Source organism: Spermophilus citellus, assembly GCF_964194105.1.
Source record: "Spermophilus citellus genome assembly, chromosome: 7".
Lineage (NCBI taxonomy): Eukaryota > Metazoa > Chordata > Mammalia > Rodentia > Sciuridae > Spermophilus > Spermophilus citellus.
In genome coordinates, this window is record NC_138188.1 from 55,531,242 (window position 1) to 55,540,122 (window position 8,881).

Here is an 8,881-nt window from a genome sequence, read left to right on the forward strand (position 1 = left end):
TTGAAAGGTAATTGGATCACATGGTTCTGATATTATGCATGGATTAGTCCATTGCTGGGTTCGTGATTGAATGGACCACTGGAAGTGGGGGAAACTGTCAGAAGGAGGGTCTAGGGGGAGGAGGCGGGACACTGGGAGTGAGCCCACAGTTCTGAAACTAAAAACCAGTTAAATGAAAAGGCAACTAGAATAATAGGAAAAAATATTGGCAAATCATATATCTGATAAGGAATTAATATCCAAATATATAAGGAATAAATATTAATACAAAGAAATAATGAATTTAATGAATAAACCTGCCAATGTCTTGGCTGGGCACAAGATCACGAGCCACTCATAGCCTTGTAGATTCAAACAGCAATTCTTTATTCCCGAACTCACACCGGCCTCTACACACGTTCTGGGGAAATCCCAGTTCTGCCGAAATCCCAGTTCTGCCGAAATCCCCGTTCTGCCGCTGCCCAATTCACCTACTCCACAAGGCTTTCTTCCAATATACTTTCTGATTCTCACGAGAGCTCAACGGGAGCTCAGGCAGCAGGAACTCCCTACCTAATCCCAGCAGCAATAATCTTCAACCTCTAACTTCCCTAAAACCCCTATTGTCTTAAACCGGGAACGCCTTAAAACCAAATTATCTTAAACCCGGATACTTCCTAAAACCTGGATCCACCCTGGTCATTGAGCAGGGTCACCTTTCTCAAACACACATGCAAGGTCACAGCAAATTTCCAAGGCAAGTCCATTTAACATGGGGTACGCTGGCAAGGAAATATCGATGCGTCATTCCTACTTGGCAATGGCCCTCAGCATCAACCCACACAAATAACTTGATTAAAATGGGCAAAAAATCTGAAGAGACATTTTTCTAAAAAAGGCTTAGAAATGGGCAACAGAATAATGCAAAATTATTCAGCATCAGTAATCATCAAGGAAATGATAATCAAAACCACAATTAGGTATCACCCCATACCTATTAGAATGGCTATAATCAAAAAGTCTAAAAATTCTGTAAAGGCTGTGGGGAAAAGGAAACCCCTTTGTTAGTGGGAAAACAGTGTAGAGATTCCTCAAAAAGTTAAAAATAGAAATGCCCTACAATCTGGCACTTTCACTCTGGGTCTTGATATGTATTCAAAAGGAAAAAACGAAAGCAAAAACAAACAAAAAAAAAACCACAACTTTTTTTTGAGGTGGGTTCCTGACCATGTTGCCCAGACTGGTCTTGAACTTCCAAATCTCCACCTTGGCCTCTCAAGTAGCTGAGATTATAGGTGCCACCACACCTAGTACACGCAAGGGAAATGGAATTGGTCTCTTAAGACACATGCACACTCCCACGCCCACGGCAGCATTATCACAGTAGCCAAGATATGGAATCAACCTAGGTGTCCCTGGACACATGAACAGACGAAAAAAAGGTAGTTGAATACTGAACGATAACATATTACATCCTTGAAATCTGCTAAGAAAGTAGGTCTTAAGTTCATTTTTTACCACACAATAAAGGTCACTTTGGGAGGTGACACGTTAATTAGCTCAGTTGTGGTAATCATTTCACAATGTACACATATATCAAACATCGTGTTGTGTACCTTAAATGCATACAACTTTAAATTCATACTTGTCATTTGTATTTCAGTAAGACTGAAATAAAGAGAAGAAAGAAATACATCAATAATGTCTAAAAAGGTTCATGTGTATTAATCTGTTTGTGCTGGTATAACAAAAACTGGAGATGGGGAGGAATGAAAAGAGAGATTTCCTTCGCTCACAGCTGGGAGGTCCAGGAACATCATCACATGCTTCTGCCTGGCTCTAGTGAGGACCTTGCATCCGATGGCATCACTGTGGTGGGACCAAAAGTGAGAGTGGTCAAGGGGCAAGAGAGGACACCAGAAACCTGGAAGAGTCAACTCTAAATCTCCCAGAACCAATGTGGCCCCACCAGAACATTAGTGCCCCTCACCACTCAACCATCTCCCAAGAAGCCTCTTCTCCAAGAGTCTACCATTGCTCACATTACCACACAGAGGACCCAGTCTCCAACACGGGACCTTAGGGGACAAACCACAGCAATGGAGCAGGCCTGCCAGTGAAAGGGCAGATGGCCTTCTATGACATTTTTAAGAGACACAGTACCACAATGTAAAGGCCACCCAAAGGCTATTAGTAAAAAGAGAGGGAAATGTATTCGAAGGAGGTAACCACAAGCACGCTGGTATTGCCATGGGGTGAGGGGGAAACAGACCTGAGGCCAGAGCATTATTACCAGTATACACCACTATTAAATGATGATGAGGCTGGGGCTGGGGCTCAATGGCAGAGCACTTGCCTAGCATGTGCGAGGCACTGGGTTCTATCCTCGGCACCACATAAAAATGAACAAATAAAAAATGAAGGTACAAAAAAATGTTGTATCTGTTTAAAAAAAATGATGATGAAAGGAAAACTTTGCAAATAGGTTACGACAATCTTGAACCAATGTGCATGTAGAAATGGAGCTGCCATCTATTTAAAACAAAAATGGACAATCTTATAAGGAAACTTCAGCAAACCTACACTCATAATAGAATTCTATATACAACTTTCAGCAACTGATAAATCTAGCATACAACATTGTAATAAGAATATAGTGTTTGGACAGCACACAGATTACATAGGAAGCTCTGCATTCTTTTTCAGTCATATATGGAATTTTTCCCAAAATGGCATTCTATCATATCATACGGCAAGCCTCCCCACCCCTTTCACCTTCTTACTTGGAGTATTCCAGATTGGACCCAGGACCTTGTGCATGCGAGGTAAAGTGCTCTGCTACTAACCTACATCCTCAGTCCAAAAAGGCAAACTGTAACATATGCCAAAGAACTGGTTGCATATAACCCATGTTCTATGACCAGAATAAGATATTAAGTTTTGGCTATGGAAACTATATGTTTTAAAAAATTAAGATAATACTATGATTAACTTTAGATAATAAATATGAATAAATATCAAATGGACAATTTTCTAAAGAAAGAAAATTATTTTTCCAGTCCCAGAGACTGAAAGTCCAGGGGTACTTTACCACTGAGTTACATCCCAACGGCCCTCCCCCTTTAGTTAAGACAGTGTTGCACTCAGTTGCTCAGTCTGGTCTCAACCTTGCCATCATCTAGGAAGTACAGACCTGCACCACTGTGCCTGGCTAGAAAAATGTTTTGTTTTGTTTTTTTGGGGGGTACCAGGAATTGAACCCAGGGGTGCTTAACCACTGGGCCACATCCCCAGACCTTTTTATTTTTCATTTTGAGACAGAATCTCACTAAGTTGCAGAGGGCCTTGTTGAGTTGGTGAGGCTGAACTTGAACTAGTGATTCTTCTATCTCAGCCTCCTGAGTCACTGGGGATTACAGGCTTGGACTACTGCACCCCACTAAAAACAGTGGGTTTTTTTTCCCCATAGCTTTATTGAGGTAAAATTGAAGTACAATAAAATGCACATATTTGAAGTATGTAATTTGATCAGTTTTGACATGTATGTAACCAATACAATCAACATAAAAAGCATTTCCATTACTATTTTAAAATTTGAAATGATGCAGACTGTGTTCCTTGAATGATTATTACATTAGAAATCAATCACCTTATTGTGCTCTATATGTATAATATGAAATGAATTGCATTTCTGACATCATGTATAACAAATTAGAATAAATGAATAATTTTAAAAAAAGAAATTTATCACCTTAAGATATAGAACCAGACCCCCACATGTCAATTACTTCAAAATTAAATGGCACACTTAGAAATATCTCATAGGTCAAGGAAGAAGGCACAAGAAAAGTAAATAAAAGTGCTTTGAACTAAATAATAATAAAAGCTTAAAATATCAGGATCTCTGGGATGAAACAGTACTCAGATGAACAACTATAACTTGTATCAGAAAGAGGTCAGTTTTTCTTTTCCTTGCCAATAACGCTTTCACAAACATGGTGAACATTCCTAAGACCCGCCAGACGTTCTGTAAGAAATGTGGTGAACACCAACCCCCAAAAGTGACACAGGAGACGAAGGGCAAGGATTCTCTGTATGCACAGGGAAAGCGGTAGTATGACAGGAAACAGAGTGGCTATGGTGGACAGACTAAGCCAATTTTCAGGAAAAAGGCTAAAACTACAAAGAAGATTGTGCTGAGGCTTGAGTGTGTTGAGCCTAACTGCAGATCTAAGAGAATGCTGGCTATTAAGAGACGCAAGCATTTTGAACTGGGAGGAGATAAGAAGAGAAAGGGCCAAGTGATCCAGTTCTTAGCTTCATTGTTTGTTTTGTTATGAAGATAATAAAATGTTGAGGTTATCTTTGCTTAAAAGAAAGAAAGAAAGAAAGAAAGAAAGAAAGAAAGAAAGAAGAAAGAAAGAGACCAGAATTGCAACAAAATTATTTTCTTTCCTTTTTAAAATATTTTTTAGTTGTAGTTGGACACAATACCTTTATTTTATTTATTTATTTTTATATGGAGCTGAGGTAGAACCCAGCACCTCGCACATGCTAAGCGAGCGCTCTACTGCTGAGCCACAGCCACAGCCCCATAAAATTATTTTCAAATATATAGTTTCCTACTGCCTATGAAATAGAGAAGAAATAATACAGCTAAGATTTGATTAAAAAAAACAAGTCTAATCAAGAAAAAAGCAAGAACACAAAAATTAATATCAATGGAAAGGGAGCTATCAAAATAACCCCATAGAAGTTAAAAGTATATTAAGGTACTATTACAGTTCCATGTCAACATATGTGATAACTTATATAACATGGTCTATATTAGAGAAAGATCTATGTGCTGCTGTAAAGTGTGTTCAGTCATTGATGGATGAAATATTCTATATATATATCAGTTAAGTCTAAATTATCAATTGTATTTTTTACGTCTACAGCTTCTTTATTTATTTTTTGTTCCGAGGATTTATCCAGTGCCGACAGAGTCATGTTAAATTTACCCAGTATTATTGTGTTGTTGTCTATTTGATTCTTGAAATTGATAAGGGTTTGTTTGATGTGCATAGATGCTCCATTGTTTGGGTATAAATATTTATGATTTTATGTCTTGTTGATGTATAATTCCATTAAGCAGTATGAAATCTCCTTCTTTGTCCCTTCTGACTAACTTTGGCTTGAAGTCCACTTTATCTGGTATGAGGATAGAAACCCCTGCTTGTTTATGCAATCCATGTGAGTGATGCTTTTTTCCCATTCTTTCACCTTCAGTCTGTGGATGTCTTTGCCTATGAGGTGAGTATCTTGGAGACAGCGTATTATTGGGTCTTGTTTTTTAATCCAATCTGCTAGTTGGTGTCTTTTAATTGATGAGTTTAGGCCATTAACATTCAAGGTTATTTTTGAGATATGATTTATTTTTTTTATTTATTTTTTTTAAGAGAGAGTGAGAGACAGACAGAGAGAGAGAGAGAGAGAGAGAGAGAGAGAGAGAGAGAATTTTTTAATCTTTATTTTTTTTAGTTTTCGGCGGGCACAACATCTTTGTTTGTATGTGGTGCTGAGGATCGAACCCAGGCCGCATGCATGCCAGGCGAGCGCGCTACCACTTGAGCCACATCCCCAGCCCCTGAGATATGATTTATATTCCCGGTCATCTTGGTTTATTTCTGGTTTTTAATTTGAATTAGTTTCTCCTTTTATTGACTAATCCTTTAGTTTAGTTCCTCCCTTTGCTGATTTTCACTTTTTTTTTTTCCTGGGTTGAGAAATCAGCTGAGATCCACATTTGTTCCCCTCTATACATAATCTGATATTTTTCTCTTACTGCCTTTAAAATTCTATCCTTATTATAACGTGCCTTGGTGTGGATCTGTTGTAATTTTGTACATTGGGGTCTTGTATTTGATTTTCCATTTCATTCTTTAGATCTGAATATTTTTCTGATATTATTTCATTGAAAGTATTGTTCATTCATTTGGTTTGTATCTCCACACCTTCATCTAGCCTGATAAATCTTAAATTTGGTCTATCATGTTATTCCATAATTCTTGGAATTTCTATTCATGGTTTCTTATCATCTTCTCTCTGTGATCAACTCTATTTTCAAGATTATATATTGTATTTTCATTGCCTGAGGTTCTGTCTTCCAAGTGATCTAGTCTGTTGATGATGCTTTCCATTGAATTTTTAATTTAGTTTATTGTTTCCTTCATTTTGCTTTTTTCCCCCAGAATCTCTGCCTCTTTATTGAAGTGATCTTTCACTTCCTGTATTTTCTCTTTGATTTAATTCCTTATGCTGTCCTTTAGTTTGCATGTCAGTTTAACTATGTACATTCTAAACTCCTTCTCTGACATTTCTTCCACTGTGGTGTCAATGGATTCTGTCACTGGAGTATCTCGGTTGGCTTAGGGAGATTTGTTCCCTTGCTTTTTCATGTTGTTTGTGTGTCTACCCATCTAACAGTATGGCTCTGAGGCAGTAGAGTTCCTATTCTGTGGACTTACAGTGTCCCTGAAGTTTTCTAGTACCTCACATTATGGTCAAAATTAAACAGAAAAATAATTTTTAAAATTCTAAAATTTTAAAATTTTAAAATAAAAAGTTAAAGAATTTTTTCCATTGGAGTTCAAAAGATTCTCAGTTTCTCTTCTCCTGAAAAAGTGGCGTTGTTTTTTTTTTGTCTGTTTTTTGGTACTGAGGAATGAACTCAGGGGCACTCAACCACTGAGCCACATCCCCAGCCCTATTTTGTATTTTATTTAGAGACCGGGTCTCACTGAGTTGCTTAGTGTCTCATTGCTGAGACTGACTTTGAACTTGTGATCCTCCTGCCTCAGTCTCCCAAGCCACTGGGATTACAGGCATGCGCCATGGCGCCCAGCAGAAAAAGTGTTTTTTAACTTAAATACATGAAAAAATGTAGGAAATCTGATGAGGCTAAGGAATTTGAAACACTAGTCATAAATCTGTACCTTTCCTCCAAAATTCTCAACTCTGGAAGGTTTTTAAATTTTATTCATTTATTTAATGTTTATTAGTGCATTCTAAATACACATAACTGTGACTGTATTTAGAGTGTGACTGTATTTGGAGTGTGACATGATTTGTTCTGTTGTCTCCCCTCTTCTTTCCCTCCCCTCCTCCACTCCCTTTTCTACACTGATCTGAATTGTGCATTCTTCATGAAAGTAGGATCCATTATTCTATGTGCATGTGACATATTTCACATGCATATAGAATAATTTGTCCTACTTCAGTCCCCAGTTCTTCCCCTTTCTCTCCACTCCTCCCTCCTCCTGGATTCCCTTCCTCTGCTGTTCTCCCTTCTATGTTTGTAAGATCTACTTTTCAACTCCAGAAGTTTCTAAAGATGAGTTCACCAAACCACTAAGGGACAGATAATTCAATGTTTATTAGCTATTTCACATATTCAAAAGGGAAAGATATCCAACTAATTCCATAAGGGCAATATGACCTTATACCAAAACTAAATAAAAACAGTACAAGTAAGAAAAATTAGAGGCCAATCTCACTTTAAATATGTAGAAACCTTGAATAAAATATTGGGAAAACAAAATTAGGAAAGCTTAAAAAAATCCACTATGATAAAATTGTGTTTATTCCTTGGATGTAAGATAATATAAAATGCATTAATTTGATTCACTATATTTACTAATATGATTCATATTTTAAATGTGAAAAGCTGAGCCAGTCATGATGGTGCACATCTAGAATCCCAGCAACTCAAGAGGCCGAGGCAGGAAGATTGCAAGTTCAAGGCCAGCCTCAGCAATTTAGCAAGACCCTTAGCAGGTTAATAAGACCTTCCCTTAAAAAAAAAAAGAAAAAAGAAAAAGAAAAGAAAAAGAAAAAAGGGCTGGAAATGTAACTCAGTGGAAAAGCATCCCTGGCTTCAATCACCAGTACAAAAGAAAGAGTGAAAAATTGAAATAATTTTAATGGGTGCTAAAAAAGCATTTGAGAGAGGGGCCTATATTGTACAAGACTGTCAGAGAAACCTCTATGAAACTGACATCCGCTAAGACCTGAGCAATGAGGATACTGAGTTGGGAAGCCGGAGGAGGTGGCTCTGAGAGAGTAAGGTCAAAAAAGAAAATCTACTCGAAGGATCTGGAAATGTTCAGGGTTAGAAAGATGCTCTCTGCATAGTTTTGTGAAATAGGGAACCAGGGGCTCTAAGTGACCACCTTAATCATCACCCTCCTCCTGGCATACCTCTCCAACTTCTTCACCCTACTGAGGGTGGGATTCCAGGGAGGGAGCCTTCAGTGCTCACCATGTAACAGGAGCCCACCCTTGGAGCAGGGTGCAGTGATTAGCTGTCCCAAAGACCAAAATGAAGAAATTGGGATGATGCTTCCAAAAGAAGATAAAAATAAGTGTTCAAGAAGCATAAACAGCATGTTCAAAGGCCCTGAGCCTTTAAAGGTGCTAAGTGTGTAAAAATCCACTAATGTAGGTTTTAAAAACCATGGTGAAAGTTCAGGTTGTATACTAAGGGGAATTAGGAATTTCAGGCAGAGCAGTGTCATCATGAGATTAGCATCTTAAGGGAGTTACCCTTTCAAGTGTGTAGAAAATAGAGTGAAGAAAGACACAGGTGAAAATAAGGAGACATTAGGAGATCATGGCAATAATTCAAGAAGAAAATAATGACCAAAGTGGTGGAATAACAGTGGACAGAAATGGTTGGGTACTTGGGAGTTCACATTACGAGTTTGTTGGTGGGTGTGGAGGATGAGGGGGCAGAGAAGAATCAGGGTGACTCACAAGTTTCTGGACTGAGCAAGGAAGTAATTTGTGGTGCCTTTTATGATTTGGCGAAAACTGAGCAATGAAGGCAGAGAAAAATTTGGAGAGGAAAAAACACAACACC

At 38.1% G+C, this 8,881-nt stretch overlaps 1 pseudogene across 1 annotated transcript; it reads left to right on the plus strand.

Moving 5' to 3' along the window:
• Positions 1 to 3,945: 3,945 nt before the first annotated feature.
• On the plus strand, positions 3,946 to 4,334 carry LOC308653032 (large ribosomal subunit protein eL42-like; annotated as a pseudogene). Its single transcript has one exon. The product of its transcript is annotated as a large ribosomal subunit protein eL42-like (transcript).
• Positions 4,335 to 8,881: the final 4,547 nt, after the last annotated feature.